The sequence below is a fragment of the Neltuma alba genome, unplaced genomic scaffold (genome assembly GCF_004799145.2).
Source record: "Neltuma alba isolate B1F8T4 unplaced genomic scaffold, ASM479914v2 tig00012612_pilon, whole genome shotgun sequence".
NCBI lineage: Eukaryota > Viridiplantae > Streptophyta > Magnoliopsida > Fabales > Fabaceae > Neltuma > Neltuma alba.
The window spans coordinates 1-14566 of NW_021637056.1; the positions used below are offsets into that span (position 1 = coordinate 1).

At 30.7% G+C, this 14566-nt stretch overlaps 1 pseudogene; it reads left to right on the forward strand.

Annotated features, from left to right (window-relative positions):
• Nucleotides 1-10546: 10546 nt before the first annotated feature.
• LOC114729188 (3-ketoacyl-CoA synthase 2-like) lies at nt 10547-11958 on the forward strand (annotated as a pseudogene).
• The last annotated feature ends 2608 nt before the right edge of the window (nt 11959-14566 follow it).

Consider the following 14566-nt stretch of genomic DNA (forward strand, 5'->3'; position numbering starts at 1 on the left):
ATTTAAATTAATTAAATAGATTTTATCTTAAAAAGTAGTAAATTTTTTTAAAACAGTTTGAGACCTTGAAAGACAGAAGAAGTACACTCGTTTTTGTTTTTTTTTTAATGCCAACCAGAATAAGTGCACTCTAGACAAACAACATAACTAATTAGTTTTTTTTTAAGAAACTGTACAATCATCTTCCAAACAATGTTTGTCTAAGAATACTACACACACACACATGTTTGATTTTAACAATTTAAAATCCCCCTTCGTTATAAGGCCAACATTCATACACTCCTCATGTGCGCGCGCGCGCCCTATTTTATCACTTCTGAGATGTATAAAAAGAGATGTAAACTACCACTTCAACAATGAAGTTTTTTTTATATTTATAAATCATTTTATTAAATTTTCATTAAATAGTTATTTTTCTGAAAAAAAAATACTCTTCTAGTTTTATTTTAAGTATTTTTAATGTAGATTAATAAAAATTTAAATTACATTAAATTTTTATTAAAATATAATAAGTTTTTAATTTATTTCTATTTAATGTATATTAAATAAAAATAAAAATATTAATTAATAAAATTTAAAAAATTTTTATGAAACATATAAGATAATGGTGAAGGGTGGGCCCCATGATGGGCCCGGAACCCTCCTCCTAATTAATACACCTACAGTGTTTGAGAAGACGTTCCCACCCTGCAGACTAGACTGCTATTGGAAGTCGCCAATCGTGAGGTGCCTGGCAACAAGTTTGATGCAACAACTTTTGTTTACTAAATTGCAGCCATTCAAACTTTCGACCTCGGGACTATTCAAAAAGTTTGTCCCTTAAACCATTCATTATCGTAACTTCGATTTTGATTTTATTTTCTTCCTTTAGACTTTTAGGGGTTTTGTTGCTAGGAATGGTTTATATGAGGAGTACAAGAAGACGTGAAGAAGAAAATGACACGTAGATGTTTTTTTTAAGAGGTGTGGGTAGCATTTTTCTTTAAACTAAATTTATCCCATTTATTCTTATTTTGTAAGATATAATGTTGGGTCGGCGAATTTTTTGTGACGACTAAGTCCAAAACAACAATAGTCTTTACAGAGTAATAATTTGACTTTATCTCTACGTGCGTTACAATGACAATGCATTTAATCTTAGTGTATTGTATTTGTATTGTATTCAAATTAAGTGATGGTAAAGAGTTTATATAGATATGAAATGATATATAGATATTTCTTGAAGCAATACCTTTTCAATTAAAAGTCCTAATCATATATTGGTTTATAAACTAACATGATTTAAATTACTAAAAGATATTTAATATCTTTTTCTATAATAGTTACACATTTTAATACGTAGAGTTGGCTGTAGAAAACAACACATCATTTGACCAAGTGATGATCATTACACCTTTTACATATGCCTTTAGAAATCAATTTTGGTATCCCTTGATGTCGTAACTTTTTACATAACTTTTCATATGAATATGTATTAAATTATATAAAGACATAGCATCTCATATAAATATATTAATTTATATGAGAACACAATACTCACACAAATTTATTAATTTAATAGATTTACATATCACTTTTAAAAAAAAACATATTCTTTTTCATTTTAAAAATATTCTAACAGGTTATGCACTTGAGCAATTGCTTTGCTATGATGAAATGCCACACACGTTAATTAAGACTCTCCTTAGTTTCTTACTTCATCTCCTAGGTTTCCCCACTTAACTATTCTTTTCTGTTTTTTTTTTAAGTCTTATTAATGTTTGTGCTTAATTATTAAAGTGATACACAACATTAAAAAGCCAAGATTTTTTAAAATGTTTTAATAGAATATATTCCAATGTAGCATTTTTTGACTGAGGTCCAGCTTTTGGTGACAGTGGGTTCAAACAGATGATGAGGCGTGTTCAGCTATTTAAGCAAATTATAGATATAAACGCTTAATTTCTCCTCAGCGGCTGTTATTACTTATATATCAGTAAAACTTAGTGCTGCTTCTCCTTGAAGAGAACGTCAAGCACGTCTGAATAGAACCCTGTCACTCTTTGAGGGCGATGTAGTTTTAAAAATACATATAATTCTTCTTGCATCTTTTGTTGTTGCTAAAAATTATCTATTTAATGGTAGAATTCATTTTGTTGCCAAATGATGCCTTTCTTGCTTTTTCAAGGGAGAGAAGGATTGAAGTTTTGTTTTAATGATATATAGGGACAATGTGTGTGTGTGTCAAAAACTACCGAGAGGTGTCTTGGAAGTTGCATACATCAAATTGATTGGAATACTTGTGACTGTATTTAAGTAACATGTATAATCACTATATATGTATGATTGTTTTACTTCCCCAGATGTTGTTGAAGAACATTGTCACAGTGATATTTGGTTTTTGGATAACTTATTTAGCTACACATAGTTTGAGTGGGTGGAAAGTATGAAATAAAATATAATCCTTTCTGTATTTACTACTATTTTATGAGTTGAAGTTTTTTATTGGGTTTGAATGAAAAGAAGGAACACGATGGAAGCACATTCCATTCCCATCACAATGATGAGCATAGAGTGTTCATCTTTTGATGTTGTATGATTTAGATAGTCTAGATTAAATTTAATTTTTATATATATTTTAATAGATAAAATTTAAAAATAAAGATAATCTTATAGCTAACACTTTTTTAAAAGAATAAGTTTATCGTTGCAAAATTTTATATTAAAATTTTTAAATCTAAAGCATCTATATCAGATTTTGGATATTTTAGATTACATTATAGTAATGAGCACATCATACTCATCAGAAACCAATTTCAGTGCTCATCATAGTGATGAGCATTATGACGTTGATCACTACGGTAAAATCTAAATTATTCAAAATCAATTTTAATATTTTATATTTAAAATTTTTAATTAGTGATTTTGAGGTAAAAATTTATTTTTTAAAAACTTACAGTTAAGATATTACATTTATTTTAGATTATGTACTTATTAAAAAGAAAATATTTTTTGAGAAGCAAAAGTATTAAATATTAAATATTAAATCTTGGTCTTTCATATTAAATTTGAATGGTTGAGATTTGATGAGAATCATGGTACTCATTACTACGATAAGCACTGAAACTGATTTGGTACTCATTATGTGATTGTGGTGATGAGCACGAATGAGGATCCAAAATGAAACACGATTATTCATTTGAGAAATTGAGATTGATTTGTTTGCAAGTGCATTGATTGCAAGGATCTTGAATTGGCAATTGAGTGATAGAGATTGCAATGTGTTTTGGAAATTGATCGATTTCATTGAAGTTAACTTTTCAATGCTAGTTGCTTGGCAATAAGTTCGCTGCAACTACTTTGTTTGCTAAGAGATTGCAGCTACTCAAACTTTCGACCTCATAACTATATATATTCATTCCCACTCTCTTTATAAGTCATTTTTATAAATTTTTTATTAAAATAAAAAATAAAATGCATGAATTCTATTTAAAAATTAGATATTGTTTACTTTATTCATATTAAATATACCTTTTAAAAGAATTTAGAGTTTTGATTCATTGAAAACTCAATCTCTGATTTTAACTTTCTACCACTTAATTCGCATAGTTTCAACAATATATAATTTTATTTTTAAAATATAGAGGGACCAATATTTTATATAATTACAATTGTAGGGATTAAATTGTATTGAATCAACTAAGTTTTAACCAAATGAAAATTATAGTGATTGAGTTGTATCAAATCAAATTCCGATGATTGGGTTTTAAAGTTAATTAAAATTATAAAGATTAAATGATTAATTTTTATATTTTATAATTATGATTACTACTCATTAACTTGTATCTTCTTGTTATTTTTAAAGAGAGCTAAGAATAGTCTTTTTTTTTAATCGGTAATGTAGCTTACTTTTATTTATTTTTTATTTTCCTTCATATGTAAAAACAAACCATTTAATTAAGAAACAAAGAAACTCCTATAGAATAATTAAAAAAAATACTATATGCCGTGAGGAGGTTCCTTAACTAACTATTACACCAATCTTAACTAACTAATTATTAAATTTTATATAGCATAAATGAATATAAAATATTTTATAAGCTAAAGTGTATATTTGGTGGTTTAACTTTATATGAGGTTTTAATTCTAAAAAATATATTGTTAGTCTTTTAAACCTAAAATTATTCGTGTTGAATAATGAATTTTTGTAAAATCATATTTGTTTTGAAGATTAAACTTAATATATTAGTATTTGAGAATATTTTATCAACATTTAAGATCTTAATATCATAATTTTTTATTAAATATTTTCAGGTTAAAAGATTAAAAATATATTTTTTAAAGTTAAAAGAACAAATTGAAACTTTTTACAAAATTAAAAGATTAAAAATATACTTTAGCCTGTTTTATATCAACCAAATAAGAAATATCTGTAACTTGATTTTAACGTGATTAATAGCTGTGTTTGGGCCTAGATATGAGATGCCTGAATATAATTCTCATCCGTCAAGAAAACAAAGGTCGAGCTGAAACACTTGGTAGCTACTATGCCAAGTTGCCAACGGATGTGAAGCGGGAATGCCTCGAGGGCCTTTGCTCAATCTTTATCTTAAAATTTATATTTTGAAAGACATATATCACTGATTTATTATAAATATATAAAAATTTTATTTTACTTTTTTAAATTTTGCGTACATATTTTACATCTTAGGGTCTCATTATATGTCCTTGTTAATCATTAACCAATAAGATTCTCACATTGGTGGTAAGATTAAACCCATCATCATATAGATTATTAATCAAATCCTTACCAATTAGAGCAATAGTACTTGTTAACTATAACGTTACCGTTATCTATAAACCTATGATTGATGGCTTCGTTTCGACTAATGTTACTACTTTAAAATAGTACTTAGATTTAATAATCATTATTCCACATATATAAAGTAGGGGTGTGCATGAAACCCGTATGCCCAATGAGTTCGCCCGAGCCCGCAAGAAAAATGCTCAGTCCAACCTAGTAAAAAGCTGCCCAAACAAAATGGACATCTTCAGGCCGGGCTGATTTACGGGCAGGGCAGGGAGGGCAGGGTATGCTGCCTTGCCCATTTGGCCTTGCCCAAAAAAATATATAATTATATATATAAGATAATATTATTTTAAGCAATTATCTCTTTTATTTTGGCCAAAAAAATTAGCTAAAATTAGAAAAAATGAAAGGAACATAAAATTATAATTATATAAAAGAGCTAAATATCAAAATATAAGATTCAATATGCTAAATTACTCCAAGTCAAATTTCCTTCTTTTTCTTTACATCCAATTTTTTAAAACAAAAAAAAGAAAAATAAAACCACTTTTAAATTTTGTGCTTTCACATGATTATAAGAATATGCCAAATATATGAATAAACTAAGGAATTTCACTACTAATTTAGCTTAATTATTAAATGTTCTACTTATTAAATTTTTTTTTTTACCTCCCATAAGAAATTGAGAGCTGAAGAACAAGACTACATAGGCCTTATATATATATGATCGATAAACTCATTCATGATAATTTTTTTCCTTTGACTTGTCTCAAAACACGATAATTGAATTTTTTTTTTCTACATATGATATAGGGCATGGTGTCATTATGCTAGGCAAAAAAGCCCGCCCTACCCAGCCCAGCCTGCTCTTGCCCTGCCCAAAATGGTTAGGGCTTGCACTGGGCAGGGCTGGGCAGCGGGCTGCAAAACGCAGCCCGCTCATCTTTCGGGCTGGGCATCAGGCAAGAGGTTTGCCCTACCCAGCCTTGTCCATGTGCAGCCCTAATATAAAGTGGTGATCAAGATTGAACATGATGCGTGAGACATCAGATTGGCACAATAATAACATACATCAAGTAGAATCTAAAACAAAATATTGTGATTACATTTGTTTAGGTTTGATATGCAGAGTTTTAATTTTCAAAGTTAGGATAAAGATTGATAAGGCGATTGGGCATATATATATATATATATATATATATATTCTCACCCCCATAAATAATTATAATTTTTTAAAATCATTCCCAATAAATATTATTTTTTTGGTCTTTCTTCATAATTTTTTCTTAATTTCTTCCAACTGTATGCACCATAATTAACTAACCTCTAATTATTATGGATTATATATATTTCCTCAGATTTAAAGTAAGTCACTTTAACGAATTTATCAAAATCAAAATATAATAGTTAACCCATTAAATTTATTTCGAATTAAATTTTTTTTTTTAAAACTTTACCCATATTATGATATTGTCAAATGAGAGAGAAAAGTGCAAAAAATCACATCTAAGTATTAATTGCTGAAACAAAATTAATAAATAAGTATGAATTTTTTTCTAAGTAATTCATATTTTGACGCAAATGGAATATAATTACATCGTGTTGAAAACCAACCCTCATAAAGACGGTATCTCCTTCTTGGGAGGTGTTTGGATCGAACCAAATTAGGGTTTGAAAAATAGCTTCTGGAGAATAGATTCTAGGAAAAATAGATTTTCTGAAAAAGTGAGAGTGTTTGGATAGTTGTTGTCAGAAACACTTTTCATATATACAAATTACTAAAAAAGACATACAAATATGATAATTACATAAAAGATAGATTTTATAATATATTTCAATTTGAAGGAATAAAATTGTTAATAATATATTTTTTTACCAACATAATTAATAATATATAAGAAAATATAATTAATAAATAATTAATATATGTATATATTTATAAAAAAGATTAAATATGTTTATAGAAAAATGAATAAAAAAGTACCATAATAATTAAGATATTGCATCAATATGGAGCATTTATAATAAGTTTTTTTAAACTACATATTACTAGTCTGGTTGAAGCTTTCCTTCAATAAAAGTTTAAGACCTTGTCTATATATTAACTCTCAAATTAGGTTTTACATTAATGACCGGAATAATAATCTTACATTTAAGGCCAATATTAACTATCCAATTAGGTCTTACATTAAAGACTGGAATAATAAATTTGTTAATTTTTTTTTTTGCCAACATATTAAACAATGTATAAAAACATATATTAATTACTATATCTAGTTCTAAATATGAGAGCTAGTTGACTAATTTGAGTAGATTAAACAAATAAGTTAAGTTATTTATTTGTAATAAATAGGTGTTGTCTTTCCTACAATATCACTATTAATCAAGTTTATTGGTTATAACTTGAAAAACAATAGACAAATATGAGAAATAAAGTAGATTGAAGTTTTATATTTAGGACCAAATAAAAGTCAAATGAGGTCTTATATTAAAGACATGATGTAGTAATTGTTAATATGTGTATATATAATTATAAAATATAAGATTATGTTTTTTGAAAAATAAATAATTGTTTTCAAACCAAAAGAAATTACCGTAGGGGGTGGGGGAAGAACAGCTCAAAAAGCAAAATTTTGTTGTTTATTACAAAACTTTAGTTTTGATATGCAAACCATGGTTTCAAAAAATTGATGGGCGTTTAGGTTATTTTTTTCTCAAACCATGGTTTGGGCAATCACCCAAACACCCTCCTGTCAAAAAAAATAAAATAAAATAAAGACGGTATCTTCTTTATGCCCCCTTTCGACCACATATCTCCTTCCACGTGTTTCATTCCCTCCCATAACATTACCATCAATAATTTATTTATACCCACAAAAACTTCACAAGCATACTCCTTCACAGAAAGGAGGAGGAGGAGGATACGGAGGAAGCTAAGTATAAGGTATAATTGAACATTTTTTCCATTTTCGAATAGTTTCACCTCTCATAATATGGTAGGTTCGAATTTTTAGTAAAAGAAATACTCACATGTAGTGTCTAGGTATTTCAAATATGAACCTCCTCTAATCAAAAGATATCTGTACCATCCTTCAAAATATAGAATTGATGGTTTGCCTACTTGTCTTCAATTCTTAAAAAACATTTAGAATTGTCTTATAAAAACTATCCGGATATTTTAGGCTCGTTGGAGTAGTAATGACTTGATTTGATTGGGGAACGTACGCATTTGAACCAGATTGAATTTTCAACAGGTCTTCATGAAACACCGAAATATTAGTTTTCCTGATAACATTGTACCTGCTCATTATTAATGGAAAGTTTAGGGTGTGACTGTTACTCCATTTTTGTATCGAAGCAGAAGCGGATTTTACAAAAATTCATGGTTAAATAGTGATGCTTTTCAGATTATGGATATTTTCTCTTATATTTTTATTATTTAATATTTATGGCTATTTTTTCATAATCTTTATTCAGCAACACACAAAAAATTATTTTTCACTTATGAGTTGTGTTTGCAATAAAATGGCTATATATGTAACGAAATTTTATTTAGCCAGTAAATTATAATAAATTTATTTTTATATGAAAAAAGTACAAAGAACAAAAAGGCTGGCTGATCTATAATTAGGCAAGTTTTGATCAGTTTGGAATCAATATATATGTATATATATATGGATATATTTTCATCATATCAGTTTAATACGCAATCCATGCAAGTTTGATAAGAGGTTCGAATTACTATGAAATTGGTAGTGACAGCTCAACTATAAAGAAGAGCAACGTGATAAAAAAAAGCTGGTGTAGTAAAGAATGTTAAGATGAATATTTGATCATATAAAAGATGATAAGTAATAACATATACCAAAAAAGGGGGGGGGAAAAAGAGCCGCGTCTATTGGAAAAAAATGTATAATCATTTAAGGTGGCGAGGATATGTACAAAACTGATCATCCGAGGCGCTGTTAAGGAGATCTTGAATAGATAGTTTGAGTCCTTTTTGAAGTTTGATAGAACGAAGACGAAAAAAGAAAAAAAAAACAACATTAAAAAAAAGATGCTGTTAAGCGATACCTTTTAGTAAATAATACTCCTTCGGTTCTTAATATAGGACCCAATTCTTGAGTTAGTTTTAGTCTTAAATATAAGACCAATTTCTCATATTTATCAACTTTCTCTAAATTACCCCTATGGATACTCTCTCAATCATAATCAAGTAGAAAAGAGAGATGTGGTATTAAGAAAGATGATTATGGTGTTTTAGGAAAATGTGTCATTTTTCTTATAATTAACTAACTTACCTAACTTCCTTAATTTAATCAAATTAGTTAAATGGGTCCTATATTAAGGACCGGAGGAGTACTACCTCTTATTTTTAATATAAGACCCAATTGACTAATTTGAAAAAATTAAAAAAGTTAATAAATTACATTAAAGTTTTTACATTTATCATTTTCTCTCCAAACTAATTTGATTCACTTTTATTTTATAACTTGATATACCATCTAATGATACACATCAGTATTTTAGAAAAATCATGTAACATATACTATAATTAAGTAATTTAGTAACTCTTTTAATCTCTCTAATTAATCAATTGGGTTTTATATTAAGATTGGAGGTAGTACATCTGAGGAAGGTGATTATTGAGACGGATTCAACTGTGATTGCTTTAGGGTATGTTTGATTCAATGAAAGAAAGAGGAGGGGGGTTTTAATAGAGGGAAGGAGAGGGAAGGAGAGTGGAGGATTTTAATATTATTTTGTTTGGATTTATAACAAAAGAGGGAAGGGGAGGAAAAAATATTTTAGTATGGACAATTTTGCTCTTATTTTATTTAAGATATGGGCATAATGGTCACAATATGACAGAATATGAACATAATAGTCACAACATGACAAAATATGGACATAATAGTCATAATATGGAAAAATATTACCTTTTCCCTCCAAATCCTCCCATTTTGGAGGGGAGGCTGAGAGGAGAGAGGAGGAAAAATTTTAAAAATTTTTTCCTCTCCTAAAATTTGTGTATTGCCAAACAAGGAAAAATGATTAAAATCCCTCCCCTTTCTTCCAAATCGCTCGTACCAAACACACCCTTAATGTTATTAGGGCAGTAAAATCCTCTAGTAGTAGCAAAGTCACTTGCAACAAGACACTCTATCACGTGACTGTTTTGTAGATATTTTCAAATGAGCTTTTACACTGTGCCGTTGCCTTCAATATTTTATTGTTTGCTCTAGCAACTTAGAAAATAAGAAATCTTTAGCTTACAAAAATAAAACGTGAAAGGTGTGGATCCATGCATTTTAGAATCCAAGATAAGCTCGAAACAAGGCGGCTCTCTCTCTCTCTCACACAAAAATAAAACATGAAAGGGTGTGGATCCATGCATTTATTTAGAATCCAAGATAAGCTCGAAACAAGGCGGCTATCTCCCTCTCTGTACCCCACCCTCACCGCCAGGCTTATTTAAGGCTCAGCCAAATGAGGTCATCGCATGTATCCTTAGTTCCTAACTTAGCCGTACGTCAACATGATGAACCTGTGTGCTCCTCAAGTCTTTTTTGATAGCTGCTTCAGCTTCTGCTTGTGTTCATCATGAATTCAAATATGTTCATCCATCTCTAATATTTTCTTGCTTCTCTCTCTGCGTCATTCCTCCTAACCCTAGCCATTTTTCATCACTTGAAGAGACAGCCAAGCAAAGTATACTTAGTAGACTTTGCCTGCTACAAACCAAACGATTCTTGTGCTCTCACCAAGGAAATGTTATTGGAAACACTAAAGAGCTTTGGAGTTTTCTCAGAGGAGAACGTGAGACGAATGGGAAAATTTTGGATAAGTCTGGTTTAGGATCTAAGACGTACATCCCTCGAGCTCTAATGCAGAACAACCAAAAAAGTATGTCTGATTGAGGCAGGGAGGAGGCAGAGACTGTGCTTTTCGGAGTCATTGATGAACTTCTGGAGAAAACATGGGTCCACCCAAAGGATATAGGAATTCTTGTTGTGAATTGTAGTACGTTTTGTCCCACACCATCTCTCTGTGACATGATCGTGAATCGATATAAACTCAAACACAACGTTTTGTGCTATGATCTTAGCGGCATGGGGTGCAGCGCTGGAGTTCTTGCTATTGACTTTGCCAAACGCCTCCTCCAGGTTCTTCATATTCTTTTTCCAAATAATCTAATTGCAAAAAGAAACAAGAAAAAAAACAAAACACATTTCAGAAGTTAGGGCATTGCAAAAGGCATTATATGGAGGGATGTTAGAGGCCCCAAACCCTAAAACGAACTAGGCTAGTTGCTATGTAATCAAACAACTTGATTATTTTGCGTACCTATCTAACTTGTACACCTTATTGTTATGCTTTGGCAGTCACACCCGAGCTCGTATGCCATGGTTTTGAGCACTGAAAATGCAATTATGGGGACGTACTTGGGAAACGACCCTTCAATGCTTCTCATCAATTGTCTCTTTCGCATGGGTGGTTCTGCTTCTCTTCTCTCCAACCATCCTTTAGATCGTCATCGTTCCAAGTACCAAATCATTCACACACTTCGCACCCACATGGCTTCCGATGACAGAAGCTACAACTGTGTGTTTCAACGAGACGATGACCAGAAAATAATTGGCGTTTCCATCTCAAAAGACCTCATGAACGTTGCAGGTCACGTCCTCAAGTCTCACATCACATCGCTCGCCCCATTGGTCCTTCCTGTCTCAGAAAAACTCAAGTTTCTTGTAAACTCTGTCGGAAGGAAGGTTTTGAGATTGAAGATTGAAGCTTATGTTCCGAATTTCAAGTCGGCTTTTGAGCACTTTTGCATTCACACTGGAGGAAGGGCAGTGTTGGATACGATGCAGAAGAGTCTTGAGCTTCAAGACTGGGACGTGGAACCTTCAAGAATGACACTTTATGGTTTGGGAACACATCTTCGAGTTCAGTGTGGTATGAATTGGCTTACTGTGAAGCCAAAGGAAGAATCAAGAAAGTGACAGAATCTGGCAATTAGCATTTGGGTCAGGGTTCAAGTGTAACAGTGCAGTGTGGGGTGCATTGGACAACGTTGAAGCAGGTTCACTGAAGAATCCATGGAATGATGAGATTCATAAATTCCCTGTTAATGTGGTTGGAGAGGGTAACTCCCGTTAGTTAAGATATATGTCGGTCAATACTAGCTACTAAGTTTGGTGTGTATATATGCAATCCTATTAACTATTGTCCTAATTATTATGGTTGGGTCGCTATGTTGTGCTATAAAAATATGTTACTGTTTTGTGGAATAAAGACTTGTGGCTTTGATGGAATTGAGGAGAAAATGAAAATTGATGATATTGTTGATTGGTGTGTGATCCCTTAATTAGCTGCAAATCAATCTTCTATATTCTTCCCACTAATCTTTCATTTGGTCTTTAATTTTCAACATACCCTTGATTATATTCACCTACATAAGAAAAATATTTCCTCCAGCTCTATTTAAAGGCCACTCATATGCTTCTAAACATGAAGACTTTCTAAAGGGGTCCTTTGTCTCGTCATTCTCCCCCAGTAACCATATAAAAACAATAGAAATTAAAAAGATAGACACTGCAGAAGTTTACGATGAGGATTTCGCATTTTCTAGATAATTGACTGCTAGAAGTGGGAGACAATGGAGAGAAGCCACCCTAATTCTTTTCGATGAAAGCATAGTGAGAAATGAATTTTTATTTTCTAAATTTTATTAAGAGTAATTATGAAAAACTACAAAAGATTTTGACGCTTAATTAATTTTTTTTTAATTTTTGTACTAGATAGATACTTACAATAGGGCCTTGGAAGAATAAGTATATATTAATAAATCATTAGCAGAGTTGACACCCAAAGTTGACTTTCTTTTCATGAGAGCGTAGTTTCTGAACTCAATTCATTGAAAAGGCACTTTAAAACAGTGAATATAGGGGCAAAAGTTTATATTGGTAAGCATGAAGAGCATATGGATCCCACATACTAACAACTCTATATATCGAAGCCTTAAAGCAAATTATAGATTTATTCATTTATTCATATAACAACCTAACCTTCGATTATTAATATTATGTATGATTTAAAAAAAAAAAGAAGAAGGTCTAGCCACATCCAACTATAATCAGAGGTCAATTTGAATTTTCTCAGTAGTGGCAATCATTGATGAAATATCGACGCTTACAAATTAGACTTTAATTTGCCAGCAGCAAACCAATCGCAAATGAGATGTTTAGACAGGAGATGCGGGGGGAAAAAAACCAGGATCAAAAGAAGGTTGTTTCATTTCACTCATATGAATGTTTGAGTTTATCATGGCCAGAGAAAATTGTGGTAATGTAAGAAATATTCCCTTGGAATTTTAACCTTTCTCGCGTAAATTTTCTAGCCCTGTGCTGACTTGAGAATATTGCAAATATCATAACTGGATAATTCAGAAGTATGAACTGAATTGAAGGCATTAGAATTACAAGAAAGGCTTTTACCAATTACAAATTTCAGTGAGGCTGTGAAAGTAACCTTGGAATTTTTGAATTACTTGTCATGGTTTGTTGATGAATTCTTTATGAAGAGCCTCAATTCACTTAATCTAGAAGAGATTTAGTAAGATGATCGGTCATTTTAACATTGTCGAGTTGCGGTCAGAAGATAGCTGATGCACTGTTCTATAAAGCGATGCAAGAAAGCCTTGTGCAGAATAGTCACCTCAACAGAAAAATAATGCAGCAAAACTAGACAGACTTTATATAAAGGCAAGAGTAGAGGAGATGATAAACTGTTTCAAACATATGACAACCAAAGACATAGCCAACTTTTACATTTGATGATGCTTTCTCAAAAGCTTTCTAACGGTCATTGCAGAATGGACTAGTTTCCAAGTAAATAGGAGTTGTCTGAGGCAGATGGATATTTCATATGAAATCCCAAAGTTTTAAATGGAATGACCTGCTTGATCATAGCATTCTGAATAGACAAAGCGTCGTCCTATTTAACACTACTTGGCAATGAAGTCACATTATTACAAGTGAGATAGATGTTTAAAGAATGATAACAACCACCCTTAAACAGTATATGGCTTTAACTAGCGGCGCATTCCAAGAACGTGAGAACCAAGAGTTAGGATAGTGATGGGAAAGAAGCCACCATTTTTTCAATGAAAATTTTGTGGAAAAGGAATTCTCATTCTTTTTAACTTGATTGAGACTTAGGAGTAATTCTGAAAAATTATAAAATATATTTTGATGCTTAACTAATTAATTTTAACTAACTATTTGTCAAATCTAAATATAAATATAATAATTAATGACAAAACATGGCCCATTTTGAACGAAAATTATTAGAAACAAACCCCAACATGCACTACCCATCTTGCAGAGACTCCATTACCAACACTTGGGATCTATAATCTCATTCTCTTGGGCTTCAGAAACCCACCTTTTCATTTCACACTTGTTTTAAACAGAAAAAAAATTTGGGAAAAGTCCCTTTAACAATTTTATTAATAAATTTTTTTTGATAATTTTAATACACAAAAACTACTGGTGGTTTGCAAATTTTGTACCCACAGAGTATCAGTACTCTTGTCACAAAAAATATATATCAGTACTCTGATTTAAACTCTTCTCACTAATAAAATTTTCAATGCAGGACCCCCCCCCAATTTCACTTTTAAATATTGCATCAGTTAAATTCTAAAAAATGCTTTAAATGTGTAAGTAATATTTTCTGGCATGCATGCTTACATAATAGTTCTTAATGAAT